The following is a 21,972-nucleotide window of genomic DNA, read 5'->3' on the forward strand; positions in this document are numbered from 1 at the left end:
ATTTTATTCTCCAAGCTACATATTGTACTGTATCGTACGTGATATGACATGATAAAAAATAACCATTGCCGCATCTGTGTTATCACTGAATAACAACTTATCAGGGGTCCCTTTTGTTAATAACCACCCAATTAAGGGCTTGGACATCCATCAGGAAAATGAACTCCTAAGAAGAAGTCCCGAGAACACCCAGTACAAAATTCGATTAAATCAAATCGCTACGTGTTTGGGCCACCTCCATAATAAATAATACAACGTCCTGGCCAGCGAGACATTTTGATGAATGAGACCGCGGCTAATGTAAATGAGGGTTCCGCTTTTGATGATAAATTGATTTCTGTTCAAAAGACTTCGGAAAAAAAAGGGGGTTACGTTTACAAGAAAAAAAAATATATATAAAAAAGTTTCGGGGAAGAGGAACCATAAGTTTTGCTTACTAGGTAGATTGTCACTGATCAACAAATATGTAATATGATTTAACATGTTTTTGTAAATGTTTTGCTTACTTCTAATGAAGATTAGTGAGTTTTTAATGACTAGTCCACAATGCACCTCTAAACTAACCTACCAGTTGTGCCACCATTAATGAAAAAGATACCCAGCTTATCATTTTTCACAGCAGGAGAGAGAGAGAGAGAGAGAGAGAGAGAGAGAGAGAGAGAGAGAGAGAGAGAGAGAGAGAGAGAGAGAGAGAGAGAGAGAGAGAGGTGAACGGGGTTCTCCGCTATTCACCTCACTGCTACCCTATAATTTGTGTCACAATTAATGAAAAAATGCCAACATATTTTTCACAGCAGGAGAGAGAGAGAGAGAGAGAGAGAGAGAGAGAGAGAGTTAAGTGGACGCGGGGTCTAAATTATGCACTTCTACACTATCCTACGCACTGTCACCATTAATAAAATAAATAGTAACGCTAGCCTGTAAACAAAATAACGGCGGAATAGAGAGAGAGAGAGAGAGAGAGAGAGAGAGAGAGAGAGAGAGAGAGAGAGAGAGAGAGAGAGAGAGAGAGAAAGGGGGAGTTGACGAACCAGTCATCATAGTTTTTTTATCGTCAGTGCGTATAATCAGTTCCGATAACGAAAAGCACATTGTCGTGGATAACTTTCCTGGAAAATCATTCTCACAGATAACTTTCCATTAAAATCATCAATAAGAAGTGTGATTATTGTCAGCGCGTACAATCAGTTCAGATAACGAAAAGCATATTCTCATGGATAACTTTCCTGGAAAATTATTCTCATGGATATATAACTTACCATTAAAATCATCGATAAGAAGTGTGATTATCGTCAGCGCGTACAATCAGTTCAGATAACGAAAAGCATATTCTCATGGATAACTTTCCTGGAAAATTATTCTCATGGATAACTTACCAATAAAATCATCGATAAGAAGTGTGATTATCGCCAGTGCGTATAATCAGTTCAGATAACGAAAAGCGCATTCTCGTGGATAACTTTTCGGGAAAATCATTCTCATGGGTAACTTTCCTGGAAAATCATTCGCATGGATAACTTTCCAATAAAGTCATCGATAACAAGTGCGATTATCGTCAGTGCGCGTAATCAGTTCAGATAGCGAAAAGCACATTCTCATGGATAATCTTTCTGGAAAATCATTATCATGGATAACTTTCCTGGAAAATCATCTATAACAAGTACGATGATCGTCAGCGCGTACAATCAGTTCAGATTACGAAAAGCACATCCTCATGGACAGCTTTCCTGGAAAATCATTCTCATGGATAACTTTCCTGGAAAATCATCGATAACAAGTGGGATTATCGCCAGTGCGCATAATCAGTTCAGATAACGAAAAGCACATCCGCATGGATAACTTTCCTGGAAAATCATTCTCATGGATAACTTTTCTGGAAAATCATTCTCATGGATAACTTTCCTGGAAAATCATCGATAACAAGTGTGATTATCGTCAGCGCGTATAATCAGTTCAGATAACGAAAAGCAAATCCTCACGGATAACTTTCCTGGAAAATCATTCTCACGGATAACTTTCCAATAAAATCATCGATAACAAGTGTGATTATCGTCAGCACGTATAATCAGTTCAGATAACGAAAAGCACATTCTCGTGGATAACTTTCCTGGAAAATCATTCTCCCGGATAACTTTCCAATAAAATCATCGATAACAAGTGTGATTATCGTCGGCGCGTATTATCAGTTCAGATAACGAAAAGCCGTGGAAGATACCTATCACATTTATCAGTTGGAGTAATTCACGATGTCCCATTTCATGCAAATAATTCACGGTGTTAAACGGCGCTAAGAGGAAGACTTTACAACTTACAGGTAAGTCCGGGGGATCCAGGGTGGGCCGTCAGTATTTCCTCCGAAATCTTGTGCCCATACTGTTCGACATCTTTATGATTGGTGGTGGATTGAGATAGGGGAAGGAATATCCAAGGAATGTTAGATAACATACGGTGAATGTTACGTGAAACATTTTTTTCATAACATGCACTTACGGCAACAAGATGTCCAGAGATTTTGATGTAATTCGTATAGATAACTTTAATTCAAATCCTTTTGTAAATTTGTCCGGTTATAGAAGATACTCTATTCAACGTTTTATGAGATAAAAAAAACATGGAATTGATCATTCAAGTTCTTGTTTCACAGCTGTATGATTTTTAGTTTTCTGAAAAGAAAACTATTGTGCCGGCTTTTTCTGTCCCCCTTCAGATCTTGAAAAGTACTGAGGCTAGAGGGCTGCAAATTGTTATGTTGATCATCCACTCTGCAATCATCAAATATACCAAATTGCAGCCCTGTAGCCTTAGTAGTTTTTATTTTATTTAGGGTTAAAATTAACCATAATCGTGCGTCTGGCAACGACATAAGCCAGACCACCACCGGGCCATGGTTAAAGTTTCATGGGCCGCGGCTCATACAGCATTATACCGAGACCACCGAAAGATAGATCTATTTTCGGTGGCCTTGATTATACGATGTACAGAGAACTCGATTGCGCCAAAGTAACTTAGGCTCATTTTCTACTTGTTACGTGTTTACCTTAATTCAAATCCTATTCTAATTTACCCGGTTAAAAAAATATTAATTCGTCAGTTTGTAGACGCTATAAATATGGGGTTGAAAATTCAAATTCCTGTTTAACAGCTGTAAGACTTTTTTACATGATAAATTGGTGATAATACAAAGTTATATTTTGGGTAAATGAATTATAAATGCAGAAAATGTGCGGTAGATAATTCATATCTGTAGTCTACAGCTGATAGATTTTCACAGAACGACTAGGGAATATTTGGAAAAAAAATGTTTGATATAAAGCAAATCCAATATAAAATAACGACACCATAATGTTGCAAAAAAAGAGAAATATTTTAAAGATTCTTCTGATAAAGAAAACCCACTACGATGAATGGATTGATAATAATACAGTTATCTTTTGTGTTGACAAACTTTGAATGTAGAGAATATACGGCTGATAAATTTTTACAAGATAATGCAGGGATTTTTTTGATATGAGGAAAATCCGACATATGACGATGATTACTTGATCTTGCAAACAAAAAGAGAATAATTTTGAAGATTGTTTTATGACAGAGTAAACACAATATACAGAGAAGATCCGACGCCCACGGTCAATCAGTATCAAAACTGCGATCATCATCATCATCATCTGGCCCGAAATGATTTATCGTCGTCTCTTTCTCTATCATCTTCCAGTTTGATCCTTAATTGCTTGAAGGGATTTCTCGATCATAGGGAATTACGGGGGAACGATTCCTCCGGAGAGAGAGAGACACACATTCCATTAATCCCGCTTCATAACAGTTTAATGAGACTTTGGGATTTCTCTTTGGCACATTTGATATATATCATTCCTTGGCGCTTCTGAACGCACACACTTACACACACACACACACACACATATATATATATATATATATATATATATATATATATATATATATATATATATATATATATATATATATATATATATATATATATATATGTGTGTGTGTGTGTGTGTGTGTGTGTGGGGTACCTATGTCTGCAAAAAAAAAAAAAATAAATCACTCACATTCAAAGCTTCAAAACACACACACACACACACACACACACACATATATATATATATATATATATATATATATATATATATATATATATATATATATATATATATATATATATATATAATACACACACATATATATATATACGTATACATACACATACATACATACATACACATACATATTAAAAATTCTCCCCCCCCCCAAAAAAAAAAATGGTAATCCCGTCGCCACATGCCCCATATCGTAGAGAAAGCAGATAGGTTGACAGACGTCGAGAAAGACACCCGACCATATTGTCCAGAAAGTTCGTTTTTCACCCTCCATTAAACTCCAGAGCGAAAGTTTTACGAGATCAATCGCAGGAGATTATGGGAGCTGCCATAACCATTATTCTTAGTAAGTTGTCCTTCACTGGCAACGGTCCACGAGGAGGGGGAGGAGGAGGAGGAGGAGGAGGATTGTGGTTCTGGAGGTTGTGATTAGAATTGCATAGGGTGTTGTGGAAGTTCGGGATGTTTGATTCAGTGTCCGGATGGATGGATGGAGTTTGGGTAGTTTTTTCCCTTACTGTTCCTAGTTTTCTCTGCGTGTGAAATAAAAAAAAAGTTAGGTTGATATATTATTTTAGGTTTATTCTTTTAATATAAGATTGTTTATAACAAAGTGCGAAAAATACTCGACATTCGTTTTCAACCAGAATAAATAGATTTGTTTTTTATACATGATTTTTAGAGCCAAAAAAGCAGAAAATGCTGGATAATTATTCTCAGCCTGATAAACAAATAAATTTGTTTTTGTGTTTATCTTATTATAAGTGATTCGTTATAAGAAAAGAATGGAAAAAAAATACTCGATATTCATTTTAAACAAGAATAAACATTTACAAAAGTGATAGAATAAAATGAATACAAAGATAGGACATACGGAAATATTTTCATCCACTTCAGATCATCCTACAAAACAAAACAGGTCCAACTCTCGTGAAGGATGACATATTTCGTCAAGTAAAAAAATATAAAAAAATATTTTTGTCCATCCTAAGGTAATTTTTGTGCGTTTATTATTAAATTATTAAATCCTTTCTAACCAGAAGCCTCTAAAACAACTAATTACAGATTTCTGAAGCTCAAAAAACATTATTAACTGTAATAGATACTTATTGCAATCGGTAAAATTAACGAACAGGTTAGCAGGAGGGTTACGGTGGCGTTTAAATCAGGTCACCTAACTTTTGTTCGTTCGAAATATCTAGCACATAGCTTTTACTTCTTTAGCTAATGCTGAAAATTTGTTCTGGATCTTCGAAATAAGCCTCTGAGAATTACGTTCATTGCGTTACGGCTTCGTGAGAAATCTGTGTAATGTGCCGAAATTAAAGTTCAATCCTTATCGCGAATCTAACAAGCTATGTTTTATTTTTGAGTTTTCGTGTGTATTTTTGTTTTGTATTTTTATCTTTCTATATATATATATATATATATATATATATATATATATATTATATATATATATATATATATATATATATATATATATATATATATATATATATATATATATATATATGCAAATTAGAGAGCTTAGGGCTGGTGTATTTCAGTCCTGATATACTTGGGTTTTCGTAGAACAGAAAAAAATTATGTATGTGTTTTTCTAATATATGTAGTTGCTGATGCTTTTAGTTTGAATTGTTATATATATTATATATATATATATATATATATATATATATATATACATATATATGTATATATGTATATGTATGTATATATATATATATATATATATATATATATATATATATATATATATATATATATATATATATATATAACAATTCAAACTAAAACCATCAACAACTACATATATTAGAAAATACATACATAATTTTTTGTTTTTGTTTTACCAAGACATCGGAAGGTCTGAAATGCAACAGCCCCAAACTCTTCACTTGCGTTACCGTCGAACGCACACACGTAACCAACCAGGCTAATTGTCCCACAGACAACTCACGCCTCCCTCTCTCCCTCCCTGTCTCCCTCCCCCTCCTGTTCAGACCTAAATTGGTGGAAGGGATTTACCCAGTCAGAATAAATGAAAGGCTTTCACGCCCGGGAAGAAACACTCCATTAATGTCGTTTCATTACTCTTTAACGAGACCCGGAAACCCGTCTTTGGGGAGGCTACTTTCTTCTTCTTCTTCTTCTTCTTCTTCTTCTTCTTCTTCTTCTTCTTCTTCTTCTTCTTCTTCTTCTTCTTCTTCCGACGCCTGATAACTTGAAATCATTCGTTCATTCATTCTTCTTCTTCTTCTTCTTCTTCTTCTTCTTCTTCTTCTTCTTCTTCTTCTTCTTCTTCTTCTTCTTCTTCTTCTTCCGACGTTTGATAACTTGAAATCATTCGTTCATTCATTCTTCTTCTTCTTCTTCTTCTTCTTCTTCTTCTTCTTCTTCTTCTGTCATTCCAAGTGAGACTAAGTCTGTGTTGATGAAGTGAGTATTTAGGAGATGGGATGAATGATGGAGACAGAACAGAGGAGGCAGATATGAATGGTGCGAGATTGGAAGAGACTGGAAGAGGTGATTTGAATCTTAGGGTTCTTTTTAGGAGACTGTCGTGCGAGGATGTGGGAAGGTAATTTAAATATTGAAAAATTGATAATAAATAGGAGTTAATGGGTTAATGGACTTACACGTGAAGTTCTAAGGATATGATGATGGGGGTGTAATGGATCGCTTGAGAAGGGTTTTGAAAAGGTAGGAAGGGTTGCAAGGAAATGTGGGAAATGAGAGAAATGGTTGTTCCTTTGTATGATGAATACTAATGAAACTTCTCCTGCAATTCTGATCTTCATTGTATTCAAGAGAAAACTTCATTTCCCTTGGAATACTACTTCAATTCATGTTTTATGTTTTACATGCAGAAAATATTCAAGTGAATTTTCTTATTATTTTGGCTGTTTACAGTTCCTTGATATTTCAGGGTATGAAATCAATTCGTACAAGGATGTGAAGACCTCTGCAAAAGATTCAGAAAATAAATAATGATAAAAAATCATGTTACGTCATCCATAATCCAACATCCTCTTGCTGTAATCATTTATCAAAATAAAAGAGTTGTTTTTATCAGATTTCTATTCGCCATCGATCATAATCACGGAAGCATCTAACGCATGATAATAATTCGAACGAATAATGTATAGCCACGTGAATTTTGTACTATGATATCCTTAACGTTTGGGTACTTTCTTGACTATGATAATCACATCCAATTGCAATAATCTATGTAAAGTGGACAACCACTTTTATTTCTGTTCAGACTACTCCTATTATTATTACTACTACTACTGATATTATCGTTAATATTTACTCTTTTCCAAGGTGCACATTTTGCACATAATTGCTCATAACACTTAGCATACTATAGGGCTGTATCAGTATCCTGAATAGCAATTTTGGCTGCCGCATTTCGTACTGTTTCATTTAATGTTCTTTCATTTTTTCGGGGGGAGCTGGTGTCGTATTTACACATTTAAGTATATATAAAAGAGTATAAGGACGGTTTACATCAAGGGCAAAGGTCGACTTAAAGACTCCATTTCTTTGGGAAGCTGTAAGAGTTTTATATGTAGGTTTGGGAGTTCTGAATAGATATTTATTTATCTTCAGTAATACAAATAAAACAAGTAAAAAATGCGTTTTCTCTGCAGCCTCCACAGCGTATAATCAAGGCCACCGAAAATAGATCTATCTTTCGGTGGCCTTGTTTTAATGCTGTATGACCCTCGGCCCTTGAAACTTTAACCACGGCTCGGTGGTGGCATGTCCCATATCGTTGCCAGATGCACGATTATGTCTAACTTTAACCTTAAATAACAATAAAAACTACTAAGGCTAGAGGGCTGCAATTTGGTATGTTTGATGATTGGAGAATGGATGATCAACATGCGAGTTTGCAGCCCTCTAGCCTCAGTAGTTTTGAAGATCTGAGGGCGGACAGAAAAAGTGCGTACGTACAGACAAAGCCGGCACAATAGTTTTTTCTTACAGAAAACTAATAAAGGTAGAGCTCATTATTGTATGTATTTATGAATATCGTTTCATGCTTCTACACCCCTCCCCTCCCCCCCCCCTCCCTCCCACCCCAATCAGCCGCTACACAGTCGTATAAAGAATACACCCACACACTTCATTCTCCTCAAGGTTTTGTTTAGAGGAAATGGAGTACATTTTTTTCATGTTTTGATTAATACTTAAGCAAATAGCGTTCATTAATCAGATGATGAACCAGTCCTGGGAAAACAACATTGTTTATCTTAAGAATGTTCAAAGCAAACCCTTAATGGATGACAATAATTCAATGGACGTCGTAAGCTATTTAAAAGCTGTTGATTTGATTTTGAAATGCTACTACATAATAATGATAATAATAGTTAACATATTTTATATCCAGTATTCGAAGAAATATTCATTTTCAGATTAAATTAATACGTGTGCTTAATCCCAGGGAGTAAAATATCACAACTGATGTGTGGTAGATACCAAATTCATTCATCATCTATCGCAGATAACATAATAATAAACATTATCATGAAATAACCAAATATATTTATCTTTCGTCACGAGAGAGAGAGAGAGAGAGAGAATCCAAAGGTCAGTGACCTCCATTCCCGAATGCCAAGAATCATGGATTCATAATTCCAAAATGGATCTGCATCTAATTAGAATGATAAATTGGAAATCGATAACCGAGATAAGGAATGATGATTACGGAAGGAAAATTAACGTCTTGCTGATTGTGTGTCATCATATAATGGATATATGGCTGGGAAGGATGAACGGGTTTAGTTAACATATATATATATATATATATATATATATATATATATATATATATATATATATATATATATATATATATATATATATATATATATGGCTGAATCAAGAAAATATGGAACGTGATGAATATGTAAATAAAGGCAAAATCCACGGAGGAAAGAAAAACATTGGAGTGATGCAAGTCCTTCCGACTTATTGTCCTTGCAGCACTCCATATATATATATATATATATATATATATATATATATATATATATATATATATATACAGGTATATATATGTACATACATGGAGCCTCTATGGCTCGGTCGGTAGAGCAGCAACCTCAGACTTCATAGAGGTCTGTGGCGAGGGTTCAGTCCCCCGCAGCCGACCGGTCAGAGAAGGCGGACACTTTGCTATCCGTGGAGACACCCCGGGATTACGTATGTAATCAACAGATAGGTTTGCTGAAAGCAAATGGGTGTTACAGTCTAATACACACATAAACAAAGCCATTCCAACATCTAAAAACATAACAGACACCTCACACGTCTCGAACTGTCGACCTAACCGCCCAGTTCTCCTCACTGCTGGGAGAAAGTGAGCTGGGGATTTGGTACAGTACATGTACACATTCGATACTGGGGTCTAAGCGATGTCATGCAGGGCAGCCAATCGAGGCTACGGCCTGCCCCACCGCCAAATCAAAGCCCCTCAAAAAGAAGGCATCGTGCTTACCCCATATAAAAATGAAAAAAAAAAGCACGTTAAAATGAAGAAGATATATATGTACATACATACACTGTACACGTATGTATGTATGCATGTACAGACACACATACATCCATACATACATACATACATACGACACATCATCGTATTTGTCCCTGTTGGTCGGATTAATTCCAGAGGCGGCTTTACCTCCACCAGCCGGCTTCTCCAGCAAATATTTAACGATCATGTTTGCCAGCCTCATACTCTTCTTAATCCCAGCAAAGTTCCTCGTTGGGAGAGTCGGTAGAGTTCTCGGCTAGCACTCTGCTAGGCCCGAGTTCGAGTCTCCGGCCGGCCAATGAAGAATTAGAGGGATTTATTTCTGGTGATAGAAATTCATTACTCGGTATAATGTGGTTCGGATTCCACAATAAGCTGTAGGTCCCGTTGCTAGGTAACCAATTGGTTCTTAGCCACGTAAAATAAGTCTAATCCTTCAGGCCAGCCCTAGGAGAGCTGGTTATCAGCTCAGTGGTCTGGTTAAACTAAGGTATACTTGACTTTTTTTTTTTTATCCCAGCTGACAACTATCCCCATGAATAGAAACAGTTCATGAACTTCGTGACCGCTCATCGATTGCTGAACAACTCAGCCACGGATAGAGATAGTTAAAATAAAATAACACACGTACAGGAATTTTTTCTTAAAAACACCTGAGAAAATTTCTTTTTAAATACCCTGTGACGACCACCAGCCCCTAGACTCATTAAACCATAATGAGACAAAAATAATGAAGCGTCCCTCCGTGGAGAGATGTTAGAAGCCTTTTACGTAACTCGACATAAATCTTTTTTCAGTAATTTATCACTAAACTGGAGGAAAGCAGAGAAGGATGGAATGAATTATTAATGCAGTGATGATTAATTCAGGTTTTTAAGGTGTGTGAGTTGGTGTTTTAAGTTGTATTCTTAATTATTGCGGTGCTCTAGTCGAAATTCATAAGATTCACATAAGTTCAAAACCTATCGAAAGTACCATTCTCCTTTAGCCTGGAATAAGTCGTAAATTCATTTACATTCATTTTTGTTTTCTTTTGTCTTCCTTCATTTACAAAATACATCCCCATGCCCGTATTTACTTGTAAGTAAGAGAGAGAGAGAGAGAGAGAGAGAGAGAGAGAGAGAGAGAGAGAGAGAGAGAGACCTATAAATATCTTCGACTATGTTTTAACAATTGCATTCCTTCATTTGTGAAATTCATCTTGTTACCCATACTTAAATGTAAGTATGAGAGAGAGAGAGAGAGAGAGAGAGAGAGAGAGAGAGAGAGAGAGAGAGAGAGAGAGAGAGAGAGAGAGAGAGAGAGAGAGAGAGAGAGAACGCTAAATATCGTCGCATCAATATGAAGTTTTCAAGGACTTTTTTTTTTTTTTTTTTTTTTTTTTTTTTTTAATGGGGACACGCCAGGACTGCATTCTTGTCTTCTGCATCGTTCTTGTCAAGTCCCAGAATTTCCCCCGAGATGAGAATATTTTCTTGCACCATTTAGCTTCGGAGATGACTTTCTCACATCTGCTAGATAGAGGGAAGGAAGCTTTGTTAAGATTTTCCGAGCGAAATGTTCATAATAGAGATAGTGCCCAGAATACTTTGAATGAGAGAGAGAGAGAGAGAGAGAGAGAGAGAGAGAGAGAGAGAGAGAGAGAGAGAGAGAGAGAGAATGGGAAAATATTAATAGAAGCAACAATAATAGGTGAGATAGATGTATATTATTAATATTTTCCAGTCGAAAAGATAGCTTACAGTTCGTGAGAGAGAGAGAGAGAGAGAGAGAGAGAGAGAGAGAGAGAGAGAGAGATGAATATGAATGCAGAACACCATAGCAATTCAATCTTTTGTTTATATTATTCGAGAACTTAGTCAAATACAAAATATAACTTGATTTTTACGATGTGAGAAATGTAATAGTTAGTACCTGTCCTCCTCGACCTAATGGTCAAGTTGACTGTTTACTACTGTATCTAAACCTAAGGCTCAGACTCGAATCCTGGCAGGGCAGATGTATCATCAATTATATCTCCTCTTGGGTGTAAAGTAATCCTAAAGAAGAGTAAATTCGATAGTAAGTGGCTTAGTATTGAGTTAAATATAATAGTCACACGGTATAATTCACAATATATATATATATATATATATATATATATATATATATATATATATATATATATATATATATATATATATATATATATATATATATATATATATAAACACTCTTAGTTTAAGTATATCAAAGCCTGTTTGCCTTTACATGTGTTAAAGCTCTTTCAAGGTCGCATGTAATTTAGAACAAAAGCGGCAAAGGTTATTCTTGCTGAGACATCTCTACCTACATACGTACACACACATATACTATGTATATATACGTATATAATATATATATATATATATATATATATATATATATATATATATATATATATATATATATATATATATACACACACATACTGTGTATCGTACAAGGCAATCACAGAATTATCAGAACAAAGAATATTCACGTTAGGAAACAGCAACGCTGAAATGACACGTGGATGCAGTATATTGCAATATCAAATTCATTTTCAGACAGAAGGTTGCAGCAGCATTCAGAAGACACAAGGATTACCAGTGCTGAAACCCATTAATGAGGAAACATAAAATAAAAACCATTTATACCAGGAAATGGTGGTTTTCAATTCAAATATATAGCACGGAGACAGGAAAATCGAAATGGGATATTTCTGTCGTACTGTCACGGGTCATTTGATTGAACATCTGTCAGAAGAAAAGTTTTTGATTCGGTTTCGAAGATGAAAATCCTTTTGGGGGAAAAAATGAATGTTCATCAAATGATCTGCGTTATGGAATTGTGGAGCTTGTGAATCCTAATATAAACGATGTTAACTATTTTATCCTGTTAGAAAACCAATTTTACTTACACGAACCAGAGTAGGGAGTAATTTAATTATATTCTGTGAGTTATTTGAAAGAGAATTCTTAAAAAGATTGAGGTGATAAGATCACATCTCTCTCTCTCTCTCTCTCTCTCTCTCTCTCTCTCTCTCTCTCTCTCTCTCTCTCTCTCTCTCTTATTTATGAATACCATTGCAGCCTATGGCCGAGCGAATAATGAAAACAGCCCGGGTCAAAATCGTTACCAAATGCCTCCTAGGTTGGAGGCAGCACCCTAAATTAGGTTAGGTTAGATAAGTTTTTGTAAGTTAGGTTAGGGCGAGTCTCTCTAACTCCCACTGCCAAGTAATTTTTGTATATTTATTAATGCTGCAAAGAAAGTTTGGCTAGAGGCTGTCTCCTCTTAATCTGTAAGACATTTGTCCACAAAATTAGGAATTTGTAGCTGTTAGATTTTGGGAACCATGATCATTCTGAGTTATTTACCTGTTCGCGTGAAAAAATAGTAAGAATGAACAACTTAAAGCCAGAAACAGTCAGCAAAAATGTATTATTATTATTATTATTATTATTATTAGTATTATTATTATTATTATTATTATTATTATTATTATTATTATTATTTAGAAGAGTAAGCCCAGTACAGGGGCCATTGACTTGAAATTCAAGCTCCCAAAGAATATTAGTGTTCATTAAAACGAAGTAACAGAAGGTAACGGAAAATACAGAAAGAACAGAAGAGATGAGAAAAGAACTCTTACTAAGAAAATGAAAAAAAATAACCACAGTGAACACAACCTATTTTCCACGCGCACGAACATACACATGTATACCCAGCGTATACATATACGACTTTCATTCGCGCGCTCTGAAACGCAGAGGCGAAACTGATAAACGTTGTAGCGAGGCTATAAAGTCGCATGATTATGGGGGACGATTACAGCGATCGATAATTGCTCATTTATCCAATATTTAATGGCGCCATTCGTTTCACGAGGGACAGTAAATCTCATTAAAACGCCTTGCCAAGCATCAATAACAGTGGACGGTAATCGTTGCGCCGTATATTTCAAACGTTTCATTAGGCTTTGATGGGCGTGATCATACGGGCGTCGTCATTTGGTGTTTTTTTGTCTTTTTTTAATGCCCAGCCTGACGGGACATTGGGCATTGTTCCGTTTGGGCGATGATCACTCGTGGAGAGTTACGAAAATGTTAGGGGCTAGGTTAACAGGAGTGGAAATATGATATATTAAGAATAAGTAATTAAACTGAGGAGAATTTGGCCTGTTGTACTTTAAGATCGTATTAATTATATACTTAATAAAACGTCCTAGAAGGTTATATATATATATATATATATATATATATATATATATATATATATATATATATATATATATATATAGACATATATATGTATATATATATATATACTCGTATATGTATGTATGTATGTACATATATATAAAACGCGCACGTGCGCGCATATATGTGTCATTATTATTATTATTATTATTATTGTTATTATTATTATTTTTATTATTATTACTATTATTCAGAAGATGAACCCCATTCATATTTAGAAAGTAGAAGGAAATAAGGAAAGAAGAATTCACTTATTAAAAAAGAAAACAAAAAAATTAACACAGTAATAAGTAGATAGATAAAAGTGTAAGTAAATTATATAAATATGAGGAGAACTGTACTATGGTAGCATTGCATTGCACCTTTGCTTGAAACTCTGAAGCTGCAATTACACAACATCCACGAGGAGATTGTTCCACGATCCAAAAATGCATAATTTGTCCACAATGCATTCATCTTTTTCCACCATAATATTTTGACAGATCCTTGAAAAGAACAGCGTTAATTTTTACAATGGAGGTGACAGATACACCCTTTTACATGTGATATGTATTTTGTCAAAACGGGTGATTTCCAAACACAGTACAAACCAGATTTATAGGCCTACATTACATTAATCCCCATGTTTTTGTTACCAGCCGGGCTAGCCGTTAATCCGGCTAAAGCACGTTCGTTCGTTTTAAAATTGGATAGAATGAGAGTACTCCTATTTTTGGGTATGTTAACATTTGGGATGATAAAGGAGTTTAAGCCTCGGTTTCCACTAATGAAAAACTACGGTAGTTTGATGCAAAGTACGATAGTTTGTGGTCTGGTAGAACTAAGGTATACTTAATTTTTGTCATGGTCACGAGTTCATAATTGTCATCAGCATTGTCTTTGTATTGGCTTCTATATTGATAAAATATTTATAAAACTTGATACAGAAAACTATATCCTGCAAAGATCTATATACTTAATTTTTTGGTCCGTGGTATAGTGGATCCTTTTTTGTATGATAAATCGTTCATTATATTTAGTTACATTAAACATCAATACCAATGTAGAAAACCATATAAATGCATAATTAATCTTAATTTTCATGGTTACCGTGATGATTTTGAAATTCTCTAAAAAATGGTATGTTAAACGCCCATTAAAAACCCACTCAAGATATCCATACGTCAATAAAAGACAAGAAACTCGAAATTTAAAATATTTTGGCGTCTATTTTCCTCTGATATTCACGTATATTCCTCCTCAGATATGTCACCCCTTCCCGCAGTACAGTGAGTTTAAATAGCAGCTCTACGACTGGTGATTCATATTATGAAGGTTTCACATAGGGATACATAAATACCAATATCTGTCCGCAATGTATTAATCTGCTTTTGTTGATAAGTTCCTCAGTGGCAATTGAATTAAAGACATTATATAACGTTATACGTCTACAAATATATATAATTTGAGATATATATATTTATTTATATATATATATATATATATATATATATATATATATATATATATATATATATATATATATATACATACGTATCGTTCAATCAATGACTGGTATTCACTTCACAATTATCTTCCTGATAAGTAAGTAGAGCATATTGCAAAACGTTTACGATTTAAATATATGAGTTCGTAGAATCCTGACAGATTAATACTACTACTACTACTACTACTACTACTACTACTACTACTACTACTAATGATAATAATAATAATAATAATAATAATAATAATAATATCCTTTATTGCTGCTCAGGGCCATATACATGGAATATACAAATACAATACATACAATCTAGGTACATAAGATAACATGATAAAGATAATAATCGGTTGTATCCACACAGTTGTTGTAGAAGTAGAAAAAAATAGAATTCATAATAATGGTAATGACAGTAATTAAGTGGAGAATAACAGTAAGGAAAATATTAAAAATTATAACAATTAAAAATACAGATTGCAGACAATTAATTTCCAGGTAGGGATCTTAGCTGGTTGCAGAAGTCAGGTCCACAAGGCTGAATGCGAAAATTGAAAATCACAAAACTCTGCAGTGATGTTAATCACAGTAATAATAAAAAAGGTAAAATACCAATAATAACAAGAAACGTAGAAATATAATAATAATAATGACGGATTCTGGAGATGACGCTTCATAATTGCAAAAATAGAGAATAAGTCATTTAAGGAACAAACGCCTCATTATCCCTTCTTTCCCACAATTTAGATTTTGCCCCACTGCTGATTGTACTCTCTCTTACACACACAAAAACATAAAAACACGTAAAATCTCACAAACAACGCCAGGTTTAACCCACAAATGTAGTCTGAAGAAATAAAAACTAAAATAAGGAAATTTTCAGTAAAATAGTTGTTATCAGCTGGGAATGTTGTCATTAGGGTAGTACTAAGTAGTTTGGTGAGGCGCCACCAGGGCGGCGCTGCTTACAGCGGCGTGTCCTGCGATCATTTTATTTATATTTATCTTCGTAATTGTGCGCTGTACGACTTATCATTGCAGAAATGGGCGTGGGAATACTTCAAGAGAAGATGGAATAACATTTCAAAGGTAAATAAAGCGTATTGAAGTTTATTTCCCTGTATATTTTTGTGCCGGTTGGAGATGCCATGTTTGGAGGAGATAGGCTACGCTTTCTCGTTAACGTGTCTTGAATTTTCAGCACATTATTGTGGCACATAATTGCGGTGGTGACTCCAACCTTGAAATCATAACGTCATTCATCTTATATATTCCACATAACGTAAGTCCAAAAGATTCTGATAGTTATTACAATGTTTAGCCGAAAGTAGGCTTAGGCCTATAGATTCAAGTAGACAACGGCTGTATTTTATCAGTTATCAGGACTTCTTTACAGTAGGTAGGCCTGCAGGATATTGTCCATGCCATCAGCCTCTCATTTTTAGACATGCAAAACCAGCGTTAGAGTCATTTTAACAAAAATTGCATTTTGACATACGCGGCTTCTCAACGAAATCCCGTGACGTCACTCATGGCGAAAATATTTCAGGACGACGTAAACTAACCGTAGAAAACCCACTTCTGTAATTCGATTCAAAGTAAGATTAGTTGCATTTTTTGATCTGTAACAGATACTGGTTTAATTGATGCTTTCGTTGAACTGTATGTCTCTTAGGTTTGTAATGGGAGGAAAATGATGTTTGGTAGCCAAGGCCAGAGCTAGGCCTATACCCTCAATCTACTCATTTGGAAAGACGCTACATCATTTAAACTTTATTCTAAGTACAACTTAGATTTTACATACGAAAAAAATATATCAGCGTAAAAGTTCGAATCACCATGCCAAGGAATAAAATAGTCTTGAAGAATGGGAACAACAAGTTAAAGATCCTTTGTTGCCGAGGTATGATGACTGATTCGGCGGACATAGGCTATTTATTCTGTCTTTCTTTTATGAACATTTATGTCCCAAATTAGGCAGAATTACTCTGTTATTGTAGTGCTGGACCAGGAGATCGCCACTCCGTGTTATTGACTCTTTATGGTGAACATATTTACAAGAGCACCATTCCATTTGCCCTGTCACCAACATAGCTATCTCGTGATTGGCTTCAAGCCAATATTTCCGATATCGTTAGGTTATTGCCATAAGGATTGAAACTATTTCTTCAGTAATACATGTGAATGCTTATATATACAGAAACCCGCATTCTTATGAAAAAAAAAAACAAGAAAACCGGTTTATATCGATAATATGACAATACCAGCTCACAAAAAAAATGAGTTTGTATCAGTCTTCGCAGATCAAACGGAAACGAACGATGGGCTTTAAATATTTGTTTTATCTCATAGGAAATAAATGAAAAGACAACTGGCTATGCGAACATGCTTAAAAAGGCATTTTAATAATTTCTTGCTTATAAATTACACGAATAGGGTAATATTCGAAATCGTCTGAAATATTGTTGTCTAGAAGCTGTCTGGGGGAGGTTAACGGAACAGCCGCTGCAACGTTGGCGGGATGACGGGGAATCTCAGCTGTTGCGTGGCAGTGGCATTGTGGTTTTCGTTTAAAAATACTTTATATATATATATATATATATATATATATATATATATATATATACACACACAAATTCTTTAAATAGCAAAGTGTGTTTTGCCAGATAACATGTCGAGCAAGAGTTTTAAATCTCTTCGAGTTCCCCCGTTGTCCTAAGTGTGTTGACATATATGGCATAACGGCTAGGCTAGACATTTTTTTTTTTGTAATGTAAAGCATTAGGACGATACTTAGATGGAATGAATAAGAAATTTTACAATAATAAAGTACTGCTGACTGATATGGAATGAAAGTGTGCCTAAAAGAAAGCCAGTAAAATGAAATATCTTCCTAATCAGTAGCATAGGTCTAGCGTTCTATGTGCATGCTTCGTGTTCTAGCGGTTATTTTCTGCTTTGACCATGTAGATATTGCTTTGGCATCATAATAAAGTTATTTTTATATGCTTACAATGAAACTGCACGTAGATTAGTTGGAATGATAAGGAAATTTTGAGATTTGAACAGGTTATGAAAATAGGTCTAACTGTAGCCATGGCTGTACCAAACTTACAGTACTTTCCTTGGTATCATGTAAGTTTCGGAATTTGCAGAGAATTTGGATTTGGGCGCCCCCTAAATAAAACAGCTGGTTGGAGAGTTTAAGTCAATATATAGGGGAAAACGGCATTCAAAATTTTTACCAGTAATGAGATAAAACATATGTGAAAGCCCACCGTTCGCTTGCGCTTGATCTGCCTAGACTGATTCAAGCTCGTCATCCGTTTGCTTATATTGGCATATAATCGGTACAAATTGGTATGTTTATGATTTATATGAGAACGTGTGAGGGTTCTTTGTGTACATAAACGTTTAAATATGTCACAGAAGAAATAATTTGAATATTGATCACAATAAGCCAACGATATCGGATACGCTTTCAACCCATCACGAGCTACCCATGCAAAAGTGACACATCTTCACGGCGGGCGAGAGAGGAGGGGGAAGTGGGTGGCGGTTAGGCAGATGAGTTGAGAATAACTTTTATACAGATAAGTCAGAGAGAGAGAGAGAGAGAGAGAGAGAGAGAGAGAGAGAGAGAGAGAGAGAGAGAGAGAGAGCAGAAATGTTTACAGCCAAAGAGAAGACAACGAAAATATGGACTAGACTTTTGCCCCCTCTAGGAATCACATTAATGCCATCCTTTGTATTAACCTCTACGCAAAGGAGGATAAACACATAAAAAGCATGAACATTTTTAGGAAAAAGGATTTTGTTTTTCTAGTTAGACTTAGTAACGTAAGCTCGAGAGCTTTTTTCCCTAGAAAAGTGACAAAATCACACTGGCATTATCTACCCACATAACCTGTTCTTCTTTAGTGTAAAATGGTCAGCGATTAGGGCAGGATAGACGGGAGTTTATGTAAGGTGGGTCTTTTTTTCTGTTATTATTTTCAACTTCTGAGGCCTTCGATCATACATCTGATATACTTTGTGAAATTCCGCCGCTCATGTCTTTTCTGTGCTTTCGCTTTCACTAATCCCCACTCGCCTCCAGCAACGTGCCACATAGTTTTTATTCAAGTAGCCCTGGGTCTTCCAACTCTAGTGGTGCCCATGGTAGCAAAGGTGACCCTGTCACGTATTATTTTCCCACGGTTGTGCTAAGGACATGGCCAGATCATCATCTTTTCCCTTTCTCCATCAACTCATCTAATATCCCTTATGCCCCATAGGGGGTTAGTACCGTCAGTTCACCAAACGCGGTGCACTGTAGGCATTAGTTAAGGTTCTGTGCAGCTTCCCGTCGGCCCCTAGCTGCTACCTCTCTCATTCCTTTTGCTGTACCTCATTTGATATTCTCTTCCATCTTGCTATCCACCCTCTCCTAAACTTCCATTTCATAGGTCCCAGCACTAGTCTTTTGGCCTAAATTCTGTGTTCCACTCTTATGCAATTTCCCCTCACAGCGTCTCATCCCACTGTACTGTACACCAGGGAGACAGAATGCATAACATTTCCATCCTACGTAACCGAGTGTCATATACGTCACGTCTCCAGATTATGCCGTGATATAACAGCGTTATATAATACAAGCGAAACTCCCATAAAAAAAGAAAGAAAGATCTTACGACAGGAAAATTGTGGTGACAATCACAGAGAGCAAACGTCACCCTTTCTCGTACTCCCAAGATGAATAAGGCGATATTGTGATCCCCTTGGGGAAGATATATAAAAGAAAGGGAAATGTGATCGCCCATGTCGTCAGTAAAGAGCTGGTCGTGATGGCTGTTGAATCACCTCCGGAGAATATTGCGAAAAACATTTTGTCTTGATGAATATATCTTGTTAACAGGATTAGAGGAATATATATATATATATATATATATATATATATATATATATATATATATATATATATATATATATATATATATATATAAATTACTAACAGGGGCTCATTAAAAGCTGGGTGGTATTATGGAGATATTTATTCAGGAAAAGTTACAAGCTTGTAACTCTCCCTGAATAAATATCTCCGCTAGATACCATCCAGTTTTATTGAGGTCCTGTTAGTAATTGCATTACTGCACAGAACAGTTGTGTAAGTGATAAAGTTAATCATATATATGTATACACATATATGTATACATAAATATATGTTTATATAAAATTATAAATGTACACTTACATACATACATACATACATACATAAGCTTGCAAGAAATAAATAATTTTCAGTATTTGCAAACGTCATGCTTTAGCATGGAAAACATGCATTTTCTTTATTCAAGGTAAAATTCGACGCAAAATTAAGAGAATGCAAACCAATAAGGATTCGAGGGAGGCGATAAAAGGGATAAATGCAACACAAAATATATGTGCAATAAAATGGAATATTCATGGACAACGAGGTATATGCCAAGAGGAAGGAAGCACAGATCGGGAAACATAAAAGAAATTAATATCCTGCGCAGCGTAAGAAATTTCTGATAAATGTGTTTGCGGAGCTTTCGTCTTCTTTGCCAGAAACTGCCAAGACTTCGCTGCGGATGGGAAATTATTCGGTGTGATTTAATATTGTTTATTTGCTTGGCATATTTCTTCGAATTTTCTGATCTTCGACATACTGTCTCATTTTGGCTGTTTCAGTCAGTAGGCTATAACTTTAGCTACTTTTGTCTCTAGGCAAACCTATGGTCTCATTTTCATGATTTTCAGTAAGTGCGATATGTGCTTAAATAGGAAGTTTCCAATGAATTATGTACGTAATTATTGTCAAAGATTTTCTTTCGTTCAGCGTCACTAAGATAAAAAAAAAAGGGCACAGAATCCACCCTAAATTAGATTTGTATTGACTGATCAAAATTTCTAGGAATGGGAGACTGGGAAACATCAGTCTCTACCAAGCTTTCCCAGTACTGATTATTTCATCTTCAAGAAAAATCTCTCTCTTTGTTTTTTACCCCAATTAACCCTGGAACCAAACACCTTTATACAATTTCTATTCTTACTTTCACTACAATTTACTTTTTGGAAAAATCCCAATTACATTTTGTAAGATTTGTCGGGCCTTAAACTTAGTGTGTCAGAAGTTACCCGGCATTTCATTGTAATTTTTTGCCATCCATTTATCCCTCAGTTACTGGAGATTTGTTTTTCTGATTCACTCCAGCCTTTCACAGTCATCCACTCAACTTTAAATCGTCTATTTAAAAAACTGGAAGTCTATCCCAAAACAGATGTGAAAATAAGAAGCAAAAAATGCGCCGAAGAAACTTATGCGCAATCTAGTTTTCTGTACAGCCGCTACAGCGCATAATTAAGGACACTGAAAATAGATCTATCATTTGGTGGTCTCGATGTAATGTTGTATGAGCCGCGGCCCATGAAGCTTTAACCAACGCCCGGTGGTGGCCTATCCTATATCGTTGCCAGAAGCACGATTATAAATAAAATAAAAACTAGTGAGGCCAGAAGGCTGCAATTTATTATGTTTGATGATTGGAGGGTGGATGA

At 35.3% G+C, this 21,972-nt stretch overlaps 1 long non-coding RNA gene across 1 annotated transcript in view; it reads left to right on the top strand.

The window, feature by feature from the left end:
* Nucleotides 1-16,364: 16,364 nt before the first annotated feature.
* The window catches only part of LOC136848236 (uncharacterized), a 375,132-nt gene continuing 369,524 nt past the window's right edge, over nucleotides 16,365-21,972 (top strand). Inside the window, exon 1 of the long non-coding RNA XR_010855981.1 lies at nucleotides 16,365-16,500. This is a non-coding gene — a long non-coding RNA (uncharacterized lncRNA). The remainder of the gene's footprint in view (nucleotides 16,501-21,972) is intronic.

The sequence above is a fragment of the Macrobrachium rosenbergii genome, chromosome 18 (assembly GCF_040412425.1).
Source record: "Macrobrachium rosenbergii isolate ZJJX-2024 chromosome 18, ASM4041242v1, whole genome shotgun sequence".
Lineage (NCBI taxonomy): Eukaryota > Metazoa > Arthropoda > Malacostraca > Decapoda > Palaemonidae > Macrobrachium > Macrobrachium rosenbergii.